This window comes from Oncorhynchus clarkii, unplaced genomic scaffold (assembly GCF_045791955.1).
Source record: "Oncorhynchus clarkii lewisi isolate Uvic-CL-2024 unplaced genomic scaffold, UVic_Ocla_1.0 unplaced_contig_414_pilon_pilon, whole genome shotgun sequence".
Classification (NCBI taxonomy): Eukaryota; Metazoa; Chordata; class Actinopteri; order Salmoniformes; family Salmonidae; genus Oncorhynchus; species Oncorhynchus clarkii.
The window spans coordinates 30,613-41,285 of NW_027258408.1; the positions used below are offsets into that span (position 1 = coordinate 30,613).

At 40.3% G+C, this 10,673-nt stretch overlaps 1 pseudogene; it reads right to left on the reverse strand.

Annotated features, from left to right (window-relative positions):
- Window positions 1-774: 774 nt before the first annotated feature.
- LOC139396876 (zinc finger protein 180-like) lies at window positions 775-9,540 on the reverse strand (annotated as a pseudogene).
- Between the last annotated feature and the right edge of the window lie 1,133 nt (window positions 9,541-10,673).

The window sequence follows — 10,673 nt, forward strand, 5'->3', positions numbered from 1 at the left end:
GTATGTTTTCCATTGTTTATAAAATATCAACATTTCTTTTTAAAGTCCCAATTCAAAGTTAAACCGCACTGTTCTATTTTTGGAGTTGTTACATAAAACTAATCAGAATTCATTAGAATGATAAAGTCAGGAGTGATGTCATATGGAGGACCAGCCTATTACCTATGATGGTGTGAAGTAATATGGAGGACCAGCCTATTACCTATGATGGTGTGATGTAATATGGAGGACCAGCCTATTACCTATGATGTAAACTACAACAGAAATAAATTCAAATGTTTTACTTCAAATTTAACCAATCGTTTGCAATCATGACTTGAGTGATTAAAGTAAACCAATGTTTGGAAATGCATAACGCCATCTAACCAAATAATCAAAGCTATACAGTATGCAGTTATCTTAGCCAGCCAGCTAACGTTAGCTATTTAGCCAAATAGCAATTAGCCTAACAAGTGTAGCCAACCAGCACGGAGACCATTTACAACCAAACTAACAAAACCTAAACGTGTTTGCAGATCAAAAGATCAGAGACATAGAGAATGATGGACAAAATTAATATTCAGACGTCATTGATCACGTGCTGCTGATAAAGTGATACAGGCATCGGCACACTGCTTTGAAGTTTACTGTTTAGCGATTTGGACGCGTGCCTCGTAGCTCCGGTATCAAACGTAACGTAACATCCCTACCGAAAAGTTGACAAAACAAAAAGGAGCAAGCAGGTTGATTTCCTCTGTTGTTTTGATCCCACGGCAAGAAGGCACTAGAGCCCTGCTATCGGGTTCCCACTAGATAACACAACCACACAGTTCATATGAGGCACCAGAGCCCTGCTATCGGGTTCCCACTAGATAACACAACCACACAGTTCATGAAAAGCATGAGGTGAAGCATGAGTTAGATATCAACCTAGTGTGACCATCCTGGTCCCTCAAGTCAGTGAGTCAACACAGGAAGGTGCAATGGATGGATGGTTAATTTATTTCCAAAGCTGCAATGATGGGACACACACAGTATGGATGAATGATCAGTAGTGACGGGATATAAATACCACTCCCACAGCAATTCTACATTAATCTGCCCTGTAATATACTAACAAAAAAACCAGTTGAAATGTCTATCAAAGTTATTGATCGTATAGTGGATTTAACAATTCCTACTAATTCCTAATTTACTATTATAAATTAATCAATTGTTTCCATGTGTCTCATATTCACAACATCAGAATATCGCGTCATCCATTTTAGTATCAAAATATATCAAATTGACATGGAAAATTACTCAATGTCCCCCTCAGGTGGCGAAGAAGTATAATACACCTAAACTAACAAAACCGTGCTGATAAACTGGCTGGTGTTCATGAGTTTGTAAAACATATACTTTATACTTTTGTCATAAATGACCCTTGTCAGCTCGGAGATTTGAACTTGCAACCTTTCGGTTACTAGTCCAATGCTCTAACCACTAGGCTACCCTGCCGCCCCCACAGTGTGGATGAACGATCAGTAGTGAACAGGGTACAAATAGCACTCCTAAAGAAGATGCATTTTCCAGTTAGATACCAACTTGAAAGAGGGATCTTTAGCATAGAACCCACATGGAAAACAGAGATTTGGCAAATAACATATAAAGAGGCTGACTTGACGCCAAACCAACAACAGTAGTTACTATAACATAAATTGCTAATGTGTGATTTAAAACGTGGATTTTATGATGTAATGTCAATTTTATACATTTCTATCCCAGAACCACTCAATTTTCAAGTTCTCCATAAATCTGCTGTGAATTACCCAGAATCCCACGCTTTTATCACAGGAGCGGCGCAGCGGTCTAAGGAACTGCATCTCGCTGGAGGCGTCACTACAGACCCTGGTTCAAATCCAGGCTGTATCATAACAGGCAGTGATTGGGAGTCCATTAGGGCAGCGCACAACTAACAGCTCAAAAACCACACGGAATCTGGGAGTAATGTGTACATCCCTGGTTAGAGGACAATTTGTAGAAAACAGCTAGCTACATTTTGATTCAAGTGGGTCGCCAACGTGGTAAGTGTAACACAACTCTTTTTTTGTTAAATCACATAAATTAGTACTCTTCCATTTCAGAGATTGGATTTTTCCCCTGAGCCTAAAATCCATATCATGTTGAAATCAATTGATGAGGGGGCAAACGTTTAGGCTTCTACATTGAGACTATTAAAATATTCCTAATACAATGTTAAAACATACCACATTGTGAAATTAATTCATTGATATCATAAAACAACTCCATGTATGTATTTTCTGAAATTTTACCAGATTAACTCTGGTCACAGCTATAAGATTTAGTGCTAGACTCAGTAAAACTCTTCCCACATTGAGCACAGCTGTAAGGATTTATCTTATGTGTGTGTTCTCTGGTGTAAAGTCAGATAGCCAGATCTAGTAAAACTCTTCCCACATTGATTACAGCTATAAGGTTTCTCTCCTGTGTGTGTTCTCTGGTGTGAAGTCAGATAGCCAGATCTAGTAAAACTCTTCCCACATTGATTACAGCTATAAGATTTCTCTCCTGTGTGTGTTCTCTGGTGTGAAGTCAGAGAGCTAGATGCAGTAAAACTCTTCCCACATTGAGCACAGCTAAAAGCTTTCTCTCCTGTGTGTGTTCTCTGGTGTGAAGTCAGATAGCTAGATGCAGTAAAACTCTTCCCACATTGATCACAGCTATAAGGTTTCTCTCCTGTGTGTGTTCTCTGGTGTGGAGCCAGATAGCTAGATGTAGTAAAACTCTTCCCACATTGAGCACAGCTATAAGGTTTCTCTCCTGTGTGTGTTCTCTGGTGTGAAGTCAGAGAGCTAGATGCAGTAAAACTCTTCCCACATTGAGCACAGCTAAAAGCTTTCTCTCCTGTGTGTGTTCTCTGGTGTGAAGTCAGATAGCTAGATGCAGTAAAACTATTCCCACATTGATCACAGCTATAAGGTTTATCTCCTGTGTGTGTTCTCTGGTGTAAAGTCAGCTGGCCAGATTGAACAAAACTCTTCCCGCATTGATCACAGCTATAAGGTTTCTCTCCTGTGTGTGTTCTCTGGTGTAAAGTCAGAGAGCCAGATTGAACAAAACTCTTCCCACATTAATTACAGCTATAAGGTTTCTCTCCTGTGTGGATTCTCTGATGAATTTTAATGCCTGATGAGGTGAATCTCTTCCCACAGTCAGAGCAGCAGTGAGTTCTCTTCCCTGTGGATTTCTGCAGGCGTTTTTTGAGGTGTTCTGATCTGGAGAGACTCTTCTCTCCCTCTTCAGCATCATGAGGTTGTTGAGGCTCCCCAGAGGAACCACGATAGTCACGTCTCTCTCCTGTGTGAACAACAAAGTCAGACAGATGATTAAAGGCCCACAACAGTGGTAATCCAGTGTAAAGGTTGATGCCAACAGCGTAGCCATGCTGTTGTACAACAATTGACGTCTGTAATGAATGTAAAAACTATTTGACAATTGTCTTAAAATGAGCAAGAAGTCATATTTTGTCTTGTTTTCACATTAGTAGTAACATCGATGATTGTAGGCTAGAAATAAGTTATTAAAGTTGTTGAAACTAAGTAATGTGCCAGACGACTTTTGGTCTCCAAGGCCCCTTTCTGTGTTTGCTAAACTTGCAGCACGAGGGTGATGCACATGCAATTTGATTGCAGATACTCCTCCCTGGTAATGAGGAAACCGATAGTTATGGATGTAGTATATCTGCCTGGAGCAAAAATGGTGGGCAAAGATTTTAGTTTTTCATTATTCTGAATGTGAATGGGGGAAAACTCATGTTCAGGTTGCTTATGAGTGCATGTAACACTACTTTGGATTATAATTTTAATGAATGTCCTGCTTAATATAATGTTTGTGTCGTCATCGCAAATCAACCGCTTCGTACTTAAAAAACACTTCAACCAGTAAAATGCTCTTTGGCTTTTCCATCAGCCTGACAATGAGGGTTTGTACACGGTTTGCCAAATTGGCCCATAACTTCACCTAACAACAAATGAAGGAAAATAGCTCTGTGTGTTGTACAATAGCCTATCCAACAAGGAACAGTTCTCTACACATTATGACCACGGTAGGGATGTTGGAGCACGGCATAACTGTCTTTACCAGAGTAATGAATGAAGAAGCACTTTGGTTGTTGTTGTATGTCTTGATGTTTGTCATGTGACAATCATTCAGAAAATTATTTCCTGGATCAGCTAATGATAGATGAACATGTGACTAACTAAACAGCTACAGTATTAAGAATGATGTTTAATTATTGAAGAACCACATTAATGACAGTATCCATTTGGGTGTTGTCAATAAAGTTACGATATTTATTATTTTTCTTAATGTTATTTATTTAACCTTTATTTAACCAGATGGCCATGATGTAATAATGATAGTTTAACCAGGTAGGCCAGTTGAGAACAAGTTCTCATTTACAACTGCGACCTGGCCAAGATAAAGCAAAGCAGTGTGACAAAAAAACAACAGAGTTACACGTGGGATTAACAAACATGCAGTCAATAACACAATAGAAAAATCTATATAGTGTGTGCAAATGGTGTAGGGTGGAAAGGCAATAAATAGGCCATAGTAGCGATGTAATTACAATTTAGCAAATTGACACTGGAGAGATAGATGTGCAGATGATGATGTGCAAGTAGAAATACTGGTGTGCAAAAGAGCAAAAAAGTCCATAAAAACATGGGGATGAGGGAGGTAGTTGGATGGGCTATTTACAGATGGGCTGTGTACAGCTGCAGCGATCGGTAAGCTGCTCAGATAGCTGATGCTTAAAGTTAGTGAGGGAGATATAAGTCTCCAACTTCAGCAATTTTTGCAATTCGTTCCAGTCATTGGCAGCAGAGAACTGGAAGGAAAGGCGGCAAAATGAGGTGTTGGCTTTGGGGATGACCAGTGAGATATACCTCCTGGAGCACATACTATGGGTGGGTGTTGCTATGGTGACCAGTGAGCTGAGTTAAGGCGGAGCTTTACCTAGCAAAGACTTATAGATGACCTGGAGCCAATGGGTTTGGCGACACATATGTAGCGAGGGCCAGCCAACAAGAGCATACAGGTGGCAGTTGTGGGTGGTATGAGGAGGTTAAGTGACAAAACAGATGGCACTATGATAGACTGCATCCAGTTTGCTGAGTGTTGGAGGCTATTTTGTAAATTACATCGCCGATCCTTTTTACGAGGGTATGTTTGGCAGCGTGAGTGAAGGAGGCTTTGTTGCGAAATAGGAAGCCGATTCTAGATTTAATTTTGGGTTGGAGATGCTTACTTTGAGTCTGGAAGGAGAGTTTACAGTCTAACATATTCTAAGTCAGAACCGTCCAGAGTAGTGATGCTAGTCGGGCGGGCGGGTGCAGGCAGCGATCGGTTGAAGAGCATGCATTTAGTTTTACTTGCGTTTAAGAGCAGTTGGAGGTCACAGAAGGAGTGTTGTATGGCATTGAAGTTCGTTTGGAGGTTTGTTAGGTTGTTAGTTGGTGAAACCAGGCGAGTCAGTAATTTGAGAAACCAAGGCTGTTGAGTCTGCCGATAAGAATACGATGATTGACAGAGTCGAGAGCCTTGGCCAGGTCGATGAAGATGGCTGCACAGCACTGTCTTATCGATGTCTGTTATGATATTGTTTAGTACTTTGAGCGTGGCTGAGGTGCACCCATGACCAGGTAGGAAACCGGATTGCACAGCGGAGAAGGTACGGTGGGATTCAAAATGGTTAGTGATCTGTTTGTTAACCTGGCTTTCGAAGACATTAGCAAGGCAGGATGGATATAGGTCTAACAGTTTGGGTCTAGAGTGTCACCCCTTTTGAAGAGGGGGATGACCGCGGCAGCTTTCCAATCTTTAGGAATCTCGGACGATACGAAAGAGAGGATGAACAGACTAGTAATAGGGGTTGCCACAATGGAGGCAAATAATTTTTGAAAGACAGGGTCCAGATTGTCTAGCCCAGCTGATTTGTATGGGTCCAGCTTTTGCAGCTCTTTCAGAACATCTGCGATCTGCGACCAGCCGTAGAGAAATGCTTATTGAAATTCTCAATTATCGTGGAGTTATCGGTGGTAACAGTGTTTCCTAGCCTTAGTGTAGTGGGCAGCTGGGATGAGGTGCTCTTATTCTCCATGGACTGTTACGGAACGTTTGAACATCTCGTCAGGTTTTAGTGAACGCACTTCGTGACTTTGGAATTGTTTACCAAACGCGCTAACCAAAGTAGCTAATTGGACATAAATAACAGACATTATGGAACAAATCAAGCATTTATTGTGGACCTGGGATTCCTGGGAGTGCATTCTGATGAAGATCATCAAAGGTAAGGGAATATTTATCATGTAATTTCTGGTTTCTGTTGACTCCAACATGGGGGCTAATTTAGCTATTGTTCTGAGCTCCGTCTCAGATTATTGCATGGTTTGCTTATTCCGTAAAGTTTTTTTAAAATCTGGCACAGCGGTTGCATTAAGGAGAGGTATATCAATAATTCCATGTGTATAACTTGTATTATCATCTACATTTATGATGAGTATTTCTGTTGAAACGATGTGGCTATGCAAAATCACTTGATGTTTTTGGAACTAGTGAATCTAATAAACCAAGTTATTATATCTCTCAGATAAAGGACAGACACTCAGAACAAACTTCCTTGTTTTGGGGGAAACAATGTTACTATGGTTACTGTTGTTCCATGTTGTGAATGGTATCTAATGTGTTACTATGGTTACTGTTGTGCCATGTTGTGCATGTTATCAAATGTGTTACTATGGTTACTGTTGTTCCATGTTGTGAATGTTATCCAATGTGTTTCTATGGTTACTGTTGTTCCATGTTGTGAATGTTTTCCAATGTGTTACAGCAGTACGGCCAAATCATGTTTTGACATAAATCAACTGTTGAATATTTTTTGTTGATACTTCAAGGCATCTTACAACTCGAAATCAGAAAGCCAAGTGATCCTTGGTATAAAACAGTACTATACTGGGGAAGCCCTTCATATTGGAGGGTGTTTCTACAGTACTATACTGGGGAAGCCCTTCATATTGGAGGGTGTTTCTACAGTACTATACTGGGGTAGCCCTTCATGTTGGATGGTGTTTCTACAGTACTATACTGGGGTAGCCCTTCATGTTGGATGGTGTTTCTACAGTAATATACTGAGGAAGCCCTTCATGTTATTTAAACCTTCTTAAAACAATTCCATATTGCTTAGAATGACCTCCCCCTCAGACAAGGCTTAGACTGTAATGGGTTAAACTATCTGAAACTTACATTACTCTGAGACTAGCTATCCTGGGATCTAACATTACTCTGAGACAAGTTATCCTGGGATCTTACATTACTCTGAGACAAGTTATCCTGGGATCTTACATTACTCACACTAGTTATCCTGGGATCTTACATTACTCACACTAGTTATCCTGGGATCTTACATTACTCCGAGACAAGTTATCCTGGGATCTTACATTACTCTGAGACAAGTTCTCCTGGGATCTTACATTACTCACACTAGTTATCCTGGGATCTTACATTACTCACACTAGTTATCCTGGGATCTTACATTACTCACACTAGTTATCCTGGGATCTTACATTACTCTGAGACTAGTTATCCTGGGATCTTACATTACTCTGAGACTAGTTATCCTGGGATCTTACATTACTCAGACTAGTTATCCTGGGATCGTACATTACTCAGACTAGTTATCCTGGGATCTTACATTACTCAGACTAGTTATCCTGGGATCTTACATTACTCTGAGACTAGTTATCCTGGGATCTTACATTACTCAGACTAGTTATCCTGGGATCGTACATTACTCAGACTAGTTATCCTGGGATCTTACATTACTCAGACTAGTTATCCTGGGATCTAACATTACTCTGAGACTAGTCATCCTGGGATCTTACATTACTCTGAGACTAGTTATCCTGGGATCTTACATTACTCAGAGACTAGTTATCCTGGGATCGTACATTACTCAGACTAGTTATCCTGGGATCTTACATTACTCAGACTAGTTATCCTGGGATCTTACATTACTCACACTAGTTATCCTGGGATCTTACATTACTCTGAGACTAGTCATCCTGGGATCTTACATTACTCTGAGACTAGTTATCCTGGGATCTTACATTACTCTGAGACTAGTCATCCTGGGATCTTACATTACTCTGAGACTAGTTATCCTGGGATCTAACATTACTCAGAGACTAGTTATCCTGGGATCGTACATTACTCAGACTAGTTATCCTGGGATCTTACATTACTCTGACACTATTTATCCTGGGATCGTACATCTCACATTACTCAGACTAGTTATCCTGGGATCGTACATCTTACATTACTCACACTAGTTATCCTGGGATCTAACATTACTCACACTAGTTATCCTGGGATCTTACATTACTCTGAGACTAGTTATCCTGGGATCTAACATTACTCACACTAGTTATCCTGGGATCTTACATTACTCAGACTAGTTATCCTGGGAAATAGTTTTAACACATTTGCAAAAAATCTAAACCTGTTTTGGTTGGCATTATGATGCACATGTGGATAGGAAGATACAAATTATAATTATTACTGGAAAAAATAAGTTTCGTAATGCTTAAGTTATGTGGACACGTGACATACCGACAACTTTGATTAAAACACTATATGAGTTGTCTCCAGATCGCTATGCATATTCATGCTAGTAGCTTAGCAGCTCTCTCCATTGAATGCAGGCGGTTGATGACAACCACACTCATAGAATATAAACAACATATTACAATAATAAGATGTATCCACCAATCCAAAGAAAGGGGTAGAGGGGAGACAGAGGACCCGCAGTGCCACTTTGTGGACAACGACTCCCCTTGTTAGGGCGGAGAGACATCTTGTCAGTATATCCATAATCTTTGGTGTAGCCAACCCAACTCTCACATGGCACTATTGGGGGCCCCGGTGTGTAGTAAAACATCACTACATGCCGTGCCCCCCAGTCTGCAGTCAGCAGATAGACCCTTCTCAAATATATATGTTAAGTCACTTTTTGGAAACGGAACGGAGAAAACAAGGGGTAGCTTGCTCTCTACGTCTCTGATTCTAGACATATCAGTCATCATCCTAGGGCCCTCCGTTGAAGAGGTATTGACGAGCCAAATCCGAATATCGATAGTAAAAAACTAATTTAGGGCGGTACTTACTGGTGTTAATCAGATCTCCTATCTCCACCTCTTCATCTTTCAATGTGACAGTAATCTCCCCTCCCTTCTTCACTCCAAAAGCTGCATCCTCCTCTTTCACTGCCTCCTCTTCTTTTACTATAACCTCCTCCTCCTTTTTCACTCTGAACCCGTCTTCCTCTTCTTTCACTGAAACGTCTTTCTCTTCTTCTTTTACTGTAAAAACATCACCCTCTACTTCTTGTTTTACTGTTACATCTTCCTCTTTCACGACAATGTTCAGCCCCAGAGCTTCTTTCTCCGTCCAGCAGATCAACTCTTCTCTAACAGGAGGAGAGAAGTTTAGGGAGCTCATGGTCGGGGATGTTAGGTAGCTATCATTAGCGACTAGGCTAGTGCTAACTTAACCAGACAGATACTATAGCTGACTAATACAAAATCACGTAATATTAAATTAAATAGGTTAACAAGTAGATACGACAGAAGTGTGTCTAAAACACAGTAGCTAATATACACCGAAAGCGTATAAATAGCTTGAATCTTTCGGCTATGTTGTCTAGCAAGCTACGGAGGAGGTTGACGAGCTGTTTCTGAAGAACCGTCCACTAGATTATACGTCACGCTGGCAGCGTCGCCTGAAAGACGCACATCGCCGCCTGCTGACTGGAGTGGAAACGCAGTTGAGGATCATATTTTATTTTCAGACAAAGATTATTTTAAATGGATTTAATTAAACAATACTATTATATTGAGACATACAAATACAGGAATGTGTTGATTGATTAGTGCAAATAAAACATGTTTACCACAGCATATTTAAGGCAGTTTCATTAAGTCATACTAAATCTAAATTAGCAGCTAGCTACTGTAGGTCTATACTGTTCCTACATGGTGTAACAATACATCATGTAGATGTATATAATGACCAGACTAGGTCTATACTGCTCCTACATGGTGTAACAATACATCATGTTGATGTATACAGTGGGGCAAAAAAGTATTTAGTCAGCCACCAATTGTGCAAGTTCTCCAATTTAAAAAGATGAGAGAGGCCTGTCATTTTCATCATAGCTACACTTCAACTATGACAGACAAAATGAGAAAATAAATCCAGAAAATCATTTTGTAGGATTTGTAATGTATTTATTTGCAAATTATGGTGGAAAATAAGTAAATTGCTAATGTATGATTTAAAAGGTGGATTTTATGATGTAATGTCAACTTTATACGTTTCTATCCCAGGACCACTCAATTTTCAAATTCTCAAAAAATCTGCTGTGGATTATCCAGAATCCCCTACCTTTATCATTGAGTGTAATGAGCACCGCAGCACTCTAAGGTACGGCATCTCAGTGCTAAGGGCGTCACTACAGCCCCTTGTGCAAAACCAGGCTGTATCATAACAAGCCGTGATTTTGAGTCACATAGGGCAGGGCACAATTGGCCCAGCATCGTCTGGGTTAGGGTTTGGCAAGGGCAGTCCTTCAA